Below are 13,946 nucleotides of genomic sequence, written 5' to 3'. Positions count from 1 at the left end.
GCTTTATGCAGGGTAAAACGGATTTATCTGGGTTTAGACCCCATTGGGAGTTGGGCATCTGAGTGCTAAAGACAAGCACACTCCTGTGAGCTGTTTTTGGGTAACCTTGCAGCTTTGGGACAAGTGATTCAGACCCTTGGTCTGTGTTAGAGCCAGACAGGAGTGTCTGACTCAGCAAGACAGGGTGCTGGAGTCCTGAACTGGCAGGGAAAACAGGAGCAGGGGTAGTCTTGGCACATCGGGTGGCAGCTCCCAAGGGGGTTTCTGTGATCCAACCCGTCACAGGTGCTCAGAGCCACTAAACCAAACTGTAAACCCTGTATATAATGGAATCTACTTCAAGCCAGGGGGTGCGGCAGCACCCCCAGCACCTCTAGTTCCAGAACCACTGAAAAGGGCTACAAGTACATCTCTCTTCTTCAAGTTCACCATCCCCCAGATGCTCTTAGGAAGGCCTAACTGCTTCAGACCCCCAAGCAGGAATCTATGTTAGTCTGTTTTCTGCAAACAGCTCCCTGACATCTGCCTCCCCACTCTGGGCAGAGGAAGAGTTTTTAACTGTTACAGTCTTTTTGATCTGTTCATTCCCAGCCCTGGCAAAACAGCTGTGTTACTTTAGCTGGAGCCTGGAAGTAGCATCTTTGCACCTAATAGCTCAGGCATTGTTTCCTAAATGACCCCCAACATGTTTATTGGGAGGTTGCTTATCTAGATCCATTGTGTTGCTTTCTTGCTTGCTTCCTAACAGCCCTGCTATTAACCTAAACTAACATATGTATACATTAAACATTCCAATAAACCCAATATACTCATACAGTACCTGCCCTAATAACCAGGTCACATACTATATTGATAAATTACTTCATATCAGCCTGACATCCTTCACAAAGGGCCCATGGTATTATCTTGATTTGGGATAATTCTGAAGAACCTTCTGTGGCTCAGAGGGGAAAGCAGCTGGGCTATGAGCCTCTAAAGGCTCACTGGGGGTGGAGGCTGTCAAGGTGCTAAAGACCCTTTTAAGGCTCACAGGGAGATGGAGGGAGGAGTCTTCATTCCCAGGACTATCTCCTCAGGGAGAAGGATGAGGTGAGGTGTGTGTCTTTACTCCATGGGACCCCTGCTGGAAAACAGTAGAGGGGAGTGATGATTCTCCCCATAGTTCTGCAGACCTCCAAGTCCCTATCAGTTATGTTCCCGGCCTTCACCAAGGGCCTTTGGAGACCCCAGTTCTAAGGGCATTAGACAGTTATAGGAGGGGAGCTGCATTTCGATGCATATCCCAAATTATGCATAAGGAAAGCCCTCATTATCTGGTTCCTAGGAGGTGGACTAATTTTGCATGGATCTTAGGATGTTTGCAGCATCAGAATCCCTCTCCACTGGATAGTGGTTGGCAGGACACTTCATGGGCAGCAGAGCTAGGGTGTATAATTTCCCCCCAACCCTCTGATATTTGAAAAGCTGCTGGATTGGGACGCCCTTCTTGTGAACTTCTAAAGGAACAGGGCTCTTCTCCAGTGGAATTTTGGGGGATGGGGAGCTATTTGTTTTGTTTTTACACGGCAATTCTTATAACAAAGTTAAGGTGAAATTAAGGTTGTGGGTACATATCAATGTTGTGAGAGTAGGTTACCTTAGGAGAATAGTCAAGACAAAAATTAGAAACCTAGGAAATTCAAAATGAAGGTTTCTCTTCCACAACAAGTCAAAGTCACACTCAGATCACTACCACTACCTTAATTCTGCCCCAATAGAGACAACAAACACCAAAGCTTGTACTGGGAGGAAAAGCCAAAATCCGAATTCTGCTTCATGAAAGAGTCATCAAGAAGTACAAGTCAAGTGGTAGTAATGCTACGAAAGAAATTGGGCTGCCTGCAGAGTAGCTGTAATAAGCTTACTTCAAAATATATTCCACTGCAGATTCATTTTCAAGGCACACCCCAAAATACTAGACTTAAACATCTGTCACTGTACACCTATGGAAATCACTTTCAAATTCATCGCAGACATATTTCCTGCTCCTTTAGAAGTTCAAATGTGCAAGCATTATGTATTCTTAGTTAACAAATTATACACAATTACATATTGTCTTCAAGTGTCATACATTATTACAGCCATTTTTAAAATACAAAGTTTTCCCATTCCCCTATGTGGTTAAGTCACACATCATAATGGAAATGGATTATGGCGCCATTCCTCTTCCACTCACTGTATATTAAAATTATAGGTATACTCAGTTACAGTGGGCTCTGGACTTTATTAAAGTAGCATTTACGAACAAACAATTTCAAGTAGTTCTCCAGGCCTGAAGTTGATCAACTAGAAACTGTTAGTTGGTCCATGAATCAAATAAACAATTCTACAATCAATGACTTCTCTTGCTTCAAAATGTCCAACCACCGCACACATAGACTTCATTAAGCTAGATTATAAAAACAACATTATGCAATATGCACCTTTAAAATTTTTGTGGACTAAATTTTAATTTACTTCAATATGTTACTGAGCTCCTCTTTTCTTGGAGTGAAAAACAGCGATCAATTACATGGATCTTGTAAAAAAAATTCCTGTTTTTAATTGACAAAAATCTGATCTTTTAAATCCAATTACTCATGTAATGTTAGTATAAAAGTGATAGTTGCATAAAAATAAAGTGCAATGAATTATCTCTCTATCCAAATACAACAAGTACCTGACTGGTGACACAAAGCCAGGACAAAAAATAACCTTTGCACATATAACAGCTTAATTAAGAATCTAGAGGGCAATTTTAGCCCTGATTCCATTGCCCAGTAGTTCAACATTCACATTCCGTGTATGTGTCTTAAACAATAATCTCATTCATTATTATTATTTATAATAGTGCCTAGGGACCACACCCAACAGCAGGACCCCATTGTGCTAAGCACAACACAAACATATAGTAAGAGACAGACTCTGCCACGAAGAACTTATGATCTACACAGACAAGACAGACAGAAGGTGGAAGAAAGGGATACAACATAAAATTGGGACACAGAAAGATTAAGTAACTGGGCCAAGATCTCACAGGAAGTCTATGACAGGACCAGGAAATGAACCCTGCTTTCAAGTCCAAATGCAGTGCTTTATCCACAAGACCAGACCTTCTTCCTAATTCCCTTCATTCAAAGTTATATGTGTAGTTTTGTTTGCCTTTCTCCAGACTCTGGGTGAGCAGTACTAACTCACTCAAAATTCACAATGAAATAAATGGAAACTTTACATGAATTTTATGCAAAAGAAAATGTGTTGCATGGAGTGACACTTATGGATATCAGTAGAGCTATGTGAGGAAGCCTGCATAGTACCTACCTATACTGTGCCTATATCATGTTAGTGCTGTTAGTTCCTCAGTGTTATAAGCAGTATATTTACTCATAAATGTTTAAATGGTAAGAGTTCTGTGGGGGTATTATTTATATGATTAAATTATACCAGCCTTTAAAAAAACTTGTCTATTTAAACATACAAAAAAAAAAAGTGTGTGTGTGTGGGGGGGGAATGGTTAGTTTATACCCTTTGATTAAGTTACAGATCTACTGCTGCAGAAGCTTTTAAAAATGTATCCATAATAAGACCTATGACTGTGTACATTTCTGTAGGAAAACCCTGCATGAACATTTCCCCTAGAGGTAATGAGCATAGACTGCCTAGGAATAATTTCTCTCTCCTTAAAAATATATATGTATGTGGAGATTTATGTATGTGAATTATTAATTATGAATAATTTTCTATGTGAATTATATATGTGACTTTATATATCTAGCTATATAATTTAATTCTGTGGAATTTTTTCCTGGGTAGGTGGGTGGGCGACACAAATATTAGCAACATTCTAACGAAAGGGGTTAATTGTAACAATCAAATCATTCTCCTACTCACACTTCTATTATTTGTATTTTCACAAGACTTCAAGGGCAATCTTCAAATGCAGCCTGACTCATTCTACCATTGGTGGATGAAGATTTGGCCCTGCAAAGACTCTCCAATATGCATTTAGCAAAAGAAAGCTGTTAGTCCTCCCCCCCGTCCCGTCTCCCCCCCCCCCCCCACAAAAAAAAAAGAGAGAGAGAGAGAGAGAAGCTGTGGTCCTGATCTAGAGAGATGCTGTGTTGGAACTTGGTTGGGACTCAGCCCCTCTCAGGATCAGATTTTAATGCAGAAACACACAAAGGTCCTAAATATCCTCTATTGTTTCTCTAATCATAATTCCTACCTCCAAGACAGAGGCTGCCATTTGTGTGATTGTAAAAACAGAACTGACCACTAGTGAGGATGGAAATTGCTGGGTTCCCAGTGAAGGTCAAAATGCTCATGGAAGGATGGGAATCAAAATCAACAGCAAGGCCACAAAATGCTCGTCCCAGCCTTTAAACAAAGCCCATATCTGCTGTCTTTGATCAATATCCTGCCTCTGCTTGGAATACGCACCTGGGTGCTACCATTACTGCCATTGTGACAGCATAACTAATCCCTGTTTAGACCTGGAATTACCAGGTTGCAACAGCAGATTAAAATAAAAGAAATATGCATTAATAAAGCTGATGAAAAAAATCTACGCAATTTATTCGGCTAACCTCAACATTATGCCTGGACCACTGTGGCCACCACAAAACTAAGCAGTGTGCTGAAGTTCTCCTCCTTGAAGATGAGATCAGAAAAATTTTCAATTTCAGATAAGATTTTATTTTAGATTGAATCTCAGTCGGCTCTTCTGTGATCAATTCTGGAAGGAAATTTCTCAGCCACCCACTATTCTAGTTTTATTACTAAAGTACACACAAGAGTATTTCTCCCCCACCCCTCCATTTGTCCACTGGAGATTTTTCATTGCACAAAGGCTTCACCCAGGACAATTACTTTAAGCAGTTCAAACTCATATTTATCTGAACAGCCTCACATAAGCTCATAAATGAACATGATGGAGAAAGTTCACAAGTGAAATATGCTAGAGGCTGGCAGAACATAAGAACGACCATACTGGGTCAGACCAAAGGTTCATCTAGCCCAGTATCCTGTCTTCTGACAATAGCCAGTGCCTGATGCTTTAAAGGGAACGAACAGAACTCGTAATCATCAAGTGATCCATCCCTTGAGCCCATTCCCAGCTTCTGGCAAACAGAGGCTAGGGACACCACCCGGCCCATCCTGGCTAATAGCCATTGATGGACCTATCCTCCACAAACTTATCTAGGTCTTTTTTGAACCCTGTTATAGTTTTGACCATCACAACATCCTCTGGCAAGGAGTTCTACAGGTTGACTGTGCGATGTATGAAAAATACTTCCTTTTGTTTGTTTTAAACCTATTGCTGCCTATTAATTTCATTTTGTGACCCCTAGTTCTTGTGTCAGTGAGGAGTAAATAATACTTCCTTATTTACTTTCTCCACACCGGTCATGATTTTATAGACCTCCATCATATCCCCCTTTTGTCATCTGTTTTCCAAGATGAAAAGCCCCAGTCTTATTAATCTCTCTTCATATGGAAGCTGTGCCATACCCCTAATCATTTTTGTTGTCCTTTTCTGAACCTTTCCCAATTCCAATATATCTTTTTTGAGATGAGGCGCAGTATTCAAGATGCGGGGGTATCATAGATTTATATAGAGGCAATATGATATTTTCTGTCTTATTATCTATTCCTTTCTTAATCATTCTTAGCATTCTGTTCACTTTTTTGACTGCCGCTGCACATTGAGTGGATGTTTTCAGAGAACTATGCACAATGACTCCAAGATCTCTTTTTTGAGTGGTATCAGCTAATTTAGACCCCATCATTTTATATGAATAATGGGAAGATTCTAGTTATCCTAGAGTAAACATGGCAAGAGTCTGTGTAAAATTTCACACTGAAAAAAAGCCTTTCTCAAATTTGCAAAAGGAATTTAAATTCAATGTTTACCCAAACTGCACATTAAAAAAAACAAGCAAACATTGCAAGCATTCTAAACATGCATAAAACAAAAAAGGAAAACCCAAGAGCAAGTTAAATAATGATAACTTACAGCTTATCTTCCATCGTCATGCATATCAGTTCAGTATATGGCAAATATGGAACAGCTATATTCATTCTAACTAAATTTTTAAACTTTCCCTTCATCCCCTCCTTCCCTCTGCAGTGGAGTCCTCCAGTGAAGTTGTTGAGGAAGTACTGGTGTATCACTAAGCAGTATTTTGTCAAAGGGTTTCTAGATAATAGAATCCAGGCCCACAATCAGCAATCTGAGAAGGAAGAAGCGGACACCAAGAGGAGTTCTTGACTGTGTTTCAGAAGGAGACACCATGAAGTGGGAAAATAAGCCTCTTAGACAGAAACATCAGGAACAGGGAACATCCTGCCCACAACCACTAGCTTGAATGCATGAGCAAGTGACATATAATCAAGTGACTTGTTTCCTGGACCTATGTTCCTTGCCCTCCTCCTGCCTCTGTGAGACAACTTGCCCTACTCCCCCTCCCGCCCCACCATCCAAGCCCTGCTGTATATTACAGTGATTTATCTAACTGATATTAATTTTTCCAAGTTTTCAAAGATGTATTAGACATCTCACAAAATACCCAAGTCAAAACAGTCACTCTACTGAAATGCTCAGCATTTTTATGGCACTCCTCACAGTAGAATGAGATTTCCCAAATAGTTTTAAGTGTCCAGATGGCGCTACACCTGAAACTTCATTGTTTAAGGTGCTCTCAACAACAGTGTTTTCAATCACAACAAATTTGGGTTGTTGAAAGACAGTATCGCTTATTTTCCCAAGACCACTCCTTTTGGGATAGTTCTTCACTTTTACAAATGTTGCTCAGAACCCAACACCCTACAGCAACATCACAAATGCATTTAAAACCATTGTAGTGTGTGGGCACCACAGAAATAATAATGAAATAAGCCTTGTGTATCCTGTGACATATTGTAAGTATTATCCCCATTTTACATAGAGGGAAACCTAAGGTCACAAACAATGTCTGTAGCAGAGTTGCAAGCAATACCCTGATATCTTAATTCCCCAGCCTCTGTCTTTACCACTAGACCATCCTAAACTCCACTGCTGTTTAGCCACACTGAATCTTATCAAAGACACCAAAACTGAGATAATTTTGTTTCTAAGAAATAAACCTAACATGCGTACAAAATGTAGCATAGACCAGGGTCGGCAACGTTTGGCACGCGGCTCGCCAGGGTAAGCACCCTGGCAGGCCGGGCAAGCACCCTGGCGGGCCGGGCCAGTTTATTTACCTGCTGACGCGGGAGGTTCGGCTGATTGCGGCCCCCACTGGCCGCGGTTCACCGTCCCGGGCCAATGGGGGCGGCGGGAAGCCACGGCCAGCACATCCCTTGCCCGCGCCGCTTCCCGCAGCCCCCAATGGCCCGGGACGGCAAACCGCGGCCAGTGGGGGCTGTGATCGGCCGAACCTGCCGCGTCAGCAGGTAAATAAACTGGCCCGGCCCGCCAGGGTGCTTACCCTGGCGAGCCGCGTGCCAAACGTTGCCGACCCCTGCTCTATTCATTCATACACCAATATCCATAATCACTGGATTCTACTGAATAATCAATGGTCAAATTAAAACGCTTTGATCCCAATAACAATTTAAACTTTCAATGAATGAAAGCTGAATGCTAAAAGAAGAAGATGACTTGCTACAATGATTGTACTAAAATCCAATGTTCCTTGTTAGTGAATCTCGGTATCACCAATACAGTACCATCTCTAGGACGACTGCATTCCTCCACCATCACTACCTATTCAAGTTGGCCACCGCAAATGATGTTTGATGGCTCCATCAAATAGGTTCACGGAACTAAATTTGGCAATCACTGACATCCATACAACTTCATTGGGGCTGATCTTGTCCTCCTTACTCAGCCAAAACTTCTGTTGATTTAAATGGGAGGTGCATAATTTTAGTCCCCGAAGCCAACTGGTAACCCTTAAAAAAATAAAAATAAAAAAAAGCTCTCCCAGACTGTATGACAGCAAGTCTGCAGCCATAAGCCTTCTTGCTTATAAATGAAACAGCTGTTTTCTCTTTCTTTGTTCAAGCTATGCTTAAGGCTTGTCTACATGCAAAAGTGATACCACTTTAATTACATCAATAAAGTTAAAGCATTAAAAAAAACCCAACAAAACACAAACCCCGGAGTGCAAATGCAGTTATATCAACATAGATGTTCTTTATACTGGTAGAGCTATTTCTGCAGGGGAAGGAGAACAAGCTATGTTGGTATATGGCACCTTTATACCAGTATAACTGCATCCACAGTTGGGTGGTACCTATATAACTCTTTTGGTAGAAGCTCACATCTTAACCAAAATATTTACTATATACTGGGTTGTAGTATAAAACCAAAAACTGTATATAGAACTGGGCTTAGATATGTTCCATGTTAAAAGGAATTGACTAATTTAAAAAGATTAATGTGTGACTCTTAATATTTTAGAGCTGTTGAAAGGTTCCAGATTTGACAGCCAGGGAGACTCAAGTTTCCCATCTATCCACGAAACAAGTATCACACAGGCAGCAGCTTCCTCACCCCTCAAGGGACCACCTCAGTGGATGAAAATGTAGTTGTGTTTCCTTGACACAGTCAATGCTTGGCATTTCTGTCAACAAGAATGCCATTTCTAGTAGTAAATTTTTCTGTAACTCAAATTGGACTGAGATGACCAAATTCTTTTCACTGTCCACCAAACTGCTGGCAGAAGATAACAGCTTTGGTTAACTGAGCCCTGGGTTGTATTAGAACTTGAGGCCTAGAAAAACTGAAACGCTCTGAATCCCCATACCAGCCCTCTGAGCCCATTGACTCGGGGTCAACACTTGACATTTTAAACATTTTAAAAGCCTCATTTAATTTTGTTTTAAAATACAATGAAAATTTCAATATTTTATAGAGTATAATTATACTTTGCTAAAACCACTGTACAGTATAAATAAAACTTGTATTGAAATATAATAATTTAATGTTGGACAATAAAATTGTCTGAAATTTTACTTTCTGACAATATCTAAATTTTGTTGACATTATTACCCATTAATTGTATTACAATGGTGCCTAAAGTGCCAGTCATGCATCCGGGCTGCATTGTGCTAAGCACAGTAGAAAAACAAATATTTATGTATTCTATGAGTCTTATTTTACAGAGTTCAGCAGATCTATATAGAGTCCATGAAAAATAAACTTGATAATAAACTTAAGTATCTCTCACTTTTCTGGGGCTAAGTCGTCATGAGTTTCTGCTTCCACATCTTTAAACCATGCCCCTTTGTGTGATAGTACATGAATTTTTTCATTACATGAACACAACAGTTGGCAATAAAATTTTATTTGGCAATATTTATGGATTATTAAATCTTATCTAACATACATATTTCTAAGGACCCTACCACCTTGGTCTAAGCACACAAAAAATCATTATATGTAGACAGTGGCACAGAAACATTTTAAATACTAATCAGATTGTAAAGTAATGTGATATAGTTTCCCAGAACACTGAGCAATGGGACTTAACAGGCCACAAGTTCCTAAATGTGGCTTCCAATTGTTTGCATGTGGAATTCTCTGTATTATTGTTTCCTCATACAAATAATAATTTAAACGGAACAAGAGGATTTATATGGGTAAACACATTCATATGCAGGTGGTAAGTGCAAATTTGATCTGCTCACACAAATTATAGTGCATGCAAAACTGCAAGCAAATAATTCTTTGCACTGTTTTTTGTGCACATGGTCGGAGGTCAGATTAAGGGTCTTTTGAAAATTTGGTAAAGATATTACCTTGATCATTTGCTAAATCTCAGATGAAAAAAGTGTGAAATGACTAAAAGTGTAATTTACAAATGTATCTATTTCAAAATGTAATTAAATTTATTCGTATTTAGTGAAAAAAATCTCATCCATGAGCTAAAAGCTTCCATACTAAGATTCAGTTCAAAAGTAATTTAAATGTGGATTTAAACCGGCTCCAATTGCAGTAATAAGGGATGATTATCAAAGTGCTACCACAACTTAAACCACTGCAGTATTAGTGGGTGCTACTATGACACATCTCCTTTCCATAAATCCATTTGAATGTTAGGGCTAAACATTAGCAGAAAGGTAAAAGCATAGTTTTTGGATACACTTACTACGTGTTTGTACAACACCTAACACGAAGGGGCACCAAACCTGTTTGGGGCTTCTAGGTGCTACTAATACAAGTCAAAATAAATAAATAAATAGTTCAGAGAGTCAAGAGAAAAAGAGAAACTCTAAATATATTTCTATTTAAAACTTTTATTTTTTTTTAAAGTTTATTAAGGAACATTTACTAGTTATTAAATCACTCTCCACCCTCTTGCCCTGCAGCACAGCACTACATATCCATTCATCCTCTTCAAGGCGTGGGTGGCCTCATAGCTTCTGCGGCTGATTTCAGACTCCTCTTGCCGTATGTATTTACCTTCCTGCTGCCATTTCACATTTATCGGTTTCAGTGCCATTCCTTCATATGGCCATGGGTTTTTATTTTGTTTTGTTTCTTTCTTTTAGCTTTATTTTCCCCATTCAGGGGAAGGAGGGAATTCCAACACCAGTCAAATGACATTTTATATTGCTCTGTCTCTTTAACACTCTAGAATAGTGGCCACTTTCTTAAAGGGACAGTGGTGTGTTCCTGTTCCTTGTTTGTTGTACTCTTTCCCCAGATCCCGCAACTAGGAGCCAAATAAAAGCCTTAACTAATATGTCAAGTATCAGAGGGGTAGCCGTGTTAGTCTGAATCTGTAAAAAGCAACAGAGGGTCCTGTGGCACCTTTAAGTCTTAAAGGTGCCACAGGACTCTCTGTTGCTTTTAACTAATATGGAATTTCACCCTGAATGGTCACAAATTAAGCAGAGTGGGCTCTTTATTAGCCTAAACAAATTAGTCTCATTTTCTATTTTTGGTTTATACCATAAGAAATGAGAATTTTAAATGCAAAACTTTGTACACTGTGCAAATCATGTCAGTATGTCAAAGTAAAATAACAAACCTAATGAGGAATGTTAAAAAAGCAGGACCCATTAGTTTAAAGATACATGGAAACAGCCAAAGATGACAAACATGCATAAAATTCAAAACATGATGGAAAAGGGAACAGGCACTGAACCACATAAATCAGTGTTTTGAATTCTATTTCTCTGTGGGTATAATTGTACCTTAGTTTCTTATAATGATTTATTGAGGTAAATATTCTGTATGGTTTAACAGCTACAGCTTCAAAGTGTCAGGCACAGACTCTCCTTTATTCATGAGGCAGCTGAGTATTGGGATGTGAATTAGCTTCTGTATTCTGGGACTTGGCAAAGTTTGTTTTTAAGGTCCTTATAAAGGATTCATGTTGATGCAGTTATTCAAAAGTGAAAAACACTGTGCTGTAATGGATGAAATAGAAAACTTTTACAGTAATTCTGCAGGAAAAAAGTAAATAAACTGAAATAAACCATGCAGAATTACCTTCAGGAAAAGAAAGGAATGCCCTTGAGTTAATATTAGTCCACTAATTCATACATAGGATCACACAGCAACCTAATTTCTTGATGAAGTACTGAAGTGTGAGTGGAATCCAGAATTTATTTTAAATAAAAAGTATTAAAATATGAGAAACAAACAGAATGAAGTTTTAAACTGTGACATAGGCAGTTTGGGTTGATTGCCAAACCACACTTTCTATTGCTCTCAGACCAGGATAAACCAACCATTAACTAATAAAAAGAGTCATAGTCCATGAAAGCTATGATTGCATTTTAAGAGTTTTTAATCTATTATTAAGAAAGAACAATTTGCAAAATATATTCCCTCTTCTGTTGATATTCATAGGGCCATGGTTAGCAGAAATTATATATGGGCTCCCATAGTGTAAAAACCTTATGGAAGCCATGAAAATTCACTGCGCTTCCGTGAGTACTGTGCCAAAATATTTAGCAGGAACTTTGGTCGTTGCCAAGAAACATGTGAGCCTCAGATACAGAAGCTTTGCCTGTACTGGTATTTCAACAATACCGGAGAGAAATCTAACCCCTTGATGCATACATTGGTTCTCACCCCATCTGTCAGAGTAGCATTATGCTTTCTCACAGGGTGGGATGCCAGTTTTGAACAGTTTTTGAACAACCAAATATAGGTTTAGACTAATACCCAGAAATTCAGCAAATGACATTTCTTCTGCAAGAAGATCATCTTAGTCGTGAGCCACGCTAAGTTAAGTTTGCATGCTTCGTTATGAAGGGATGTCATCTACTGACAATTGTAGGCATCATCAACAAATGCTTGTCTTCTGTATAATATCTGTTAGCTTAGGAGTGACCTGCAGTGAAGCTCAAATCACAAAATGCCAAATTTTCATAACATTACATCCTTCCATCAGCTTATCTTTTCAGTCATATTCAAGTATCTTTTCAGGAAGCTGCAAGGGACCATGAGTGGATTCATCGTCCCAGATTGGCCTATGAAAAGTTCCAGTGTTCTTAAAAAAGGCAACCAAAGTAACAGAAGAGAAGCAAGAGCAAAGACTTCTGTAATCTCTCATGGTCTTGGCTAGCAAGACAAAGGAGGTGTTTTTATTTTACTGTCAAAATACACTGAGCCACCAGATTGTTCTCCTTTAGATATTTTTGAAGTGTTCAAACATTTAAATTGAACAATTTTATATATTATATGCAAAAGTTACATTAAACAAACATTCAGTTGGAGAATTTCAATACAGTAGAACCTCAGAGTTACGAACACCTCGAAATGGAGGTTGTTCGTAACTCAGAAATGTTAATAACTCTGGACAAAGCATTATGGTTGGTTCTTTCAAAAGTTTACAACTGAACGTTGACTTAATACAGCTTTGAAGCTTTACTATGCAGAACAAAAATGCTGCTTTTAACCATCTTAATTTAAATGAAACAAGCACAGTTTCCTTATCTTGTCAAATCTTTTTTTTTTTAAAACTTTCCCTTTATTTTTTAGTAGTTTACTTTTAACACAGTACTGTACTGTATTTGCTTTTGTCTCTGCTACACTGGGTTGCCAACCCTCCGGAATCGGCCTCAATCTCCCAGTGACTATTAAAAGCAATCCAGGAGATTTTAATAGGCCAAAAGTCCAGTCGGTGGCACAGCAGGGCTGAGGCAGGTTCCCTGCCTGCCCTGGCTCCGTGTGGCTCCCGGAAGCGGCTGGCATGTCCAGCTCCTAGGCACAGGGACGGCCAGGGGGTCTCCGCATGCTGCCCTCATGCCCCGCCCCCAGCGCTGGCTCCACAGCTTCCATTGGCCCCGCCAATCGGATCTGCGGGGGTGGTGCCTGCAGGCAGGGGCAGCGCAATTTTGTTTTAAATAGAAAATGTAGTGAGAAAAATAAGATAAAAAATATAAATAAAAAGGTAAGAGGAGAAGTGCAGTCCCGGAGAAAACGAGATTAAAATGCAAGTGCAAAAAACAACAAAAATGTTTATGGACTCTTTTATCTTTGAGGCCTCCCATTCAAATATTGACCAGGCCCAACCCTGCTTAGTTTATAAGATTTGACAAGACCAGAGTCCATGGTATTTTGGCCACAGGCTAATAATCTTTCTTGTTATAGATATACAAAAACAGGAGTAGGAATCACGCCAAGATCTTAGAAGCTATTGCCATCACAGAAACCCAACAAACCTGAACAACTATGTTCATATGGTTCACTGCCAAATACTATCCAAGACCAAAACTGTTTAGCTTTTAAAACTAGACAAAATCAGACACGCTTACTCCAGAAAAGCCATCTGCTTCAAAGAAATAATTCACTTTCTCTTTAATTGAAATTTACTAGGACTCCTGTAATTTATTCATCCCAGAATGCAGTTGATGTATCAGCAATTAGATGAATTTACTACCCAAGTAGAAGATTCAAATTATGCAATGCCCTCTGAATT

General features: G+C 39.3%; 1 long non-coding RNA gene across 2 annotated transcripts in view; it reads left to right on the top strand.

Annotated features, from left to right (window-relative positions):
* Positions 1 to 13,946, top strand: part of LOC112108144 — a 38,085-nt gene that overhangs the window by 11,892 nt on the left and 12,247 nt on the right. The window contains exons 2-3 of one of the 2 annotated variants that reach the window (XR_002908228.3): positions 10,378 to 10,459; positions 12,417 to 12,724. This is a non-coding gene — a long non-coding RNA (uncharacterized LOC112108144). Of the gene's footprint in view, positions 1 to 10,377; positions 10,460 to 12,416; positions 12,725 to 13,946 lie in introns of those variants that run through there. The other variant, XR_002908229.3, reaches the window with a different exon arrangement.

This window comes from Terrapene carolina, unplaced genomic scaffold (assembly GCF_002925995.2).
Source record: "Terrapene carolina triunguis isolate 2854851 unplaced genomic scaffold, T_m_triunguis-2.0 Scaffold96, whole genome shotgun sequence".
NCBI classification, from domain to species: Eukaryota; Metazoa; Chordata; order Testudines; family Emydidae; genus Terrapene; species Terrapene triunguis.
This window is presented reverse-complemented; position numbering and strand designations above follow the sequence as displayed.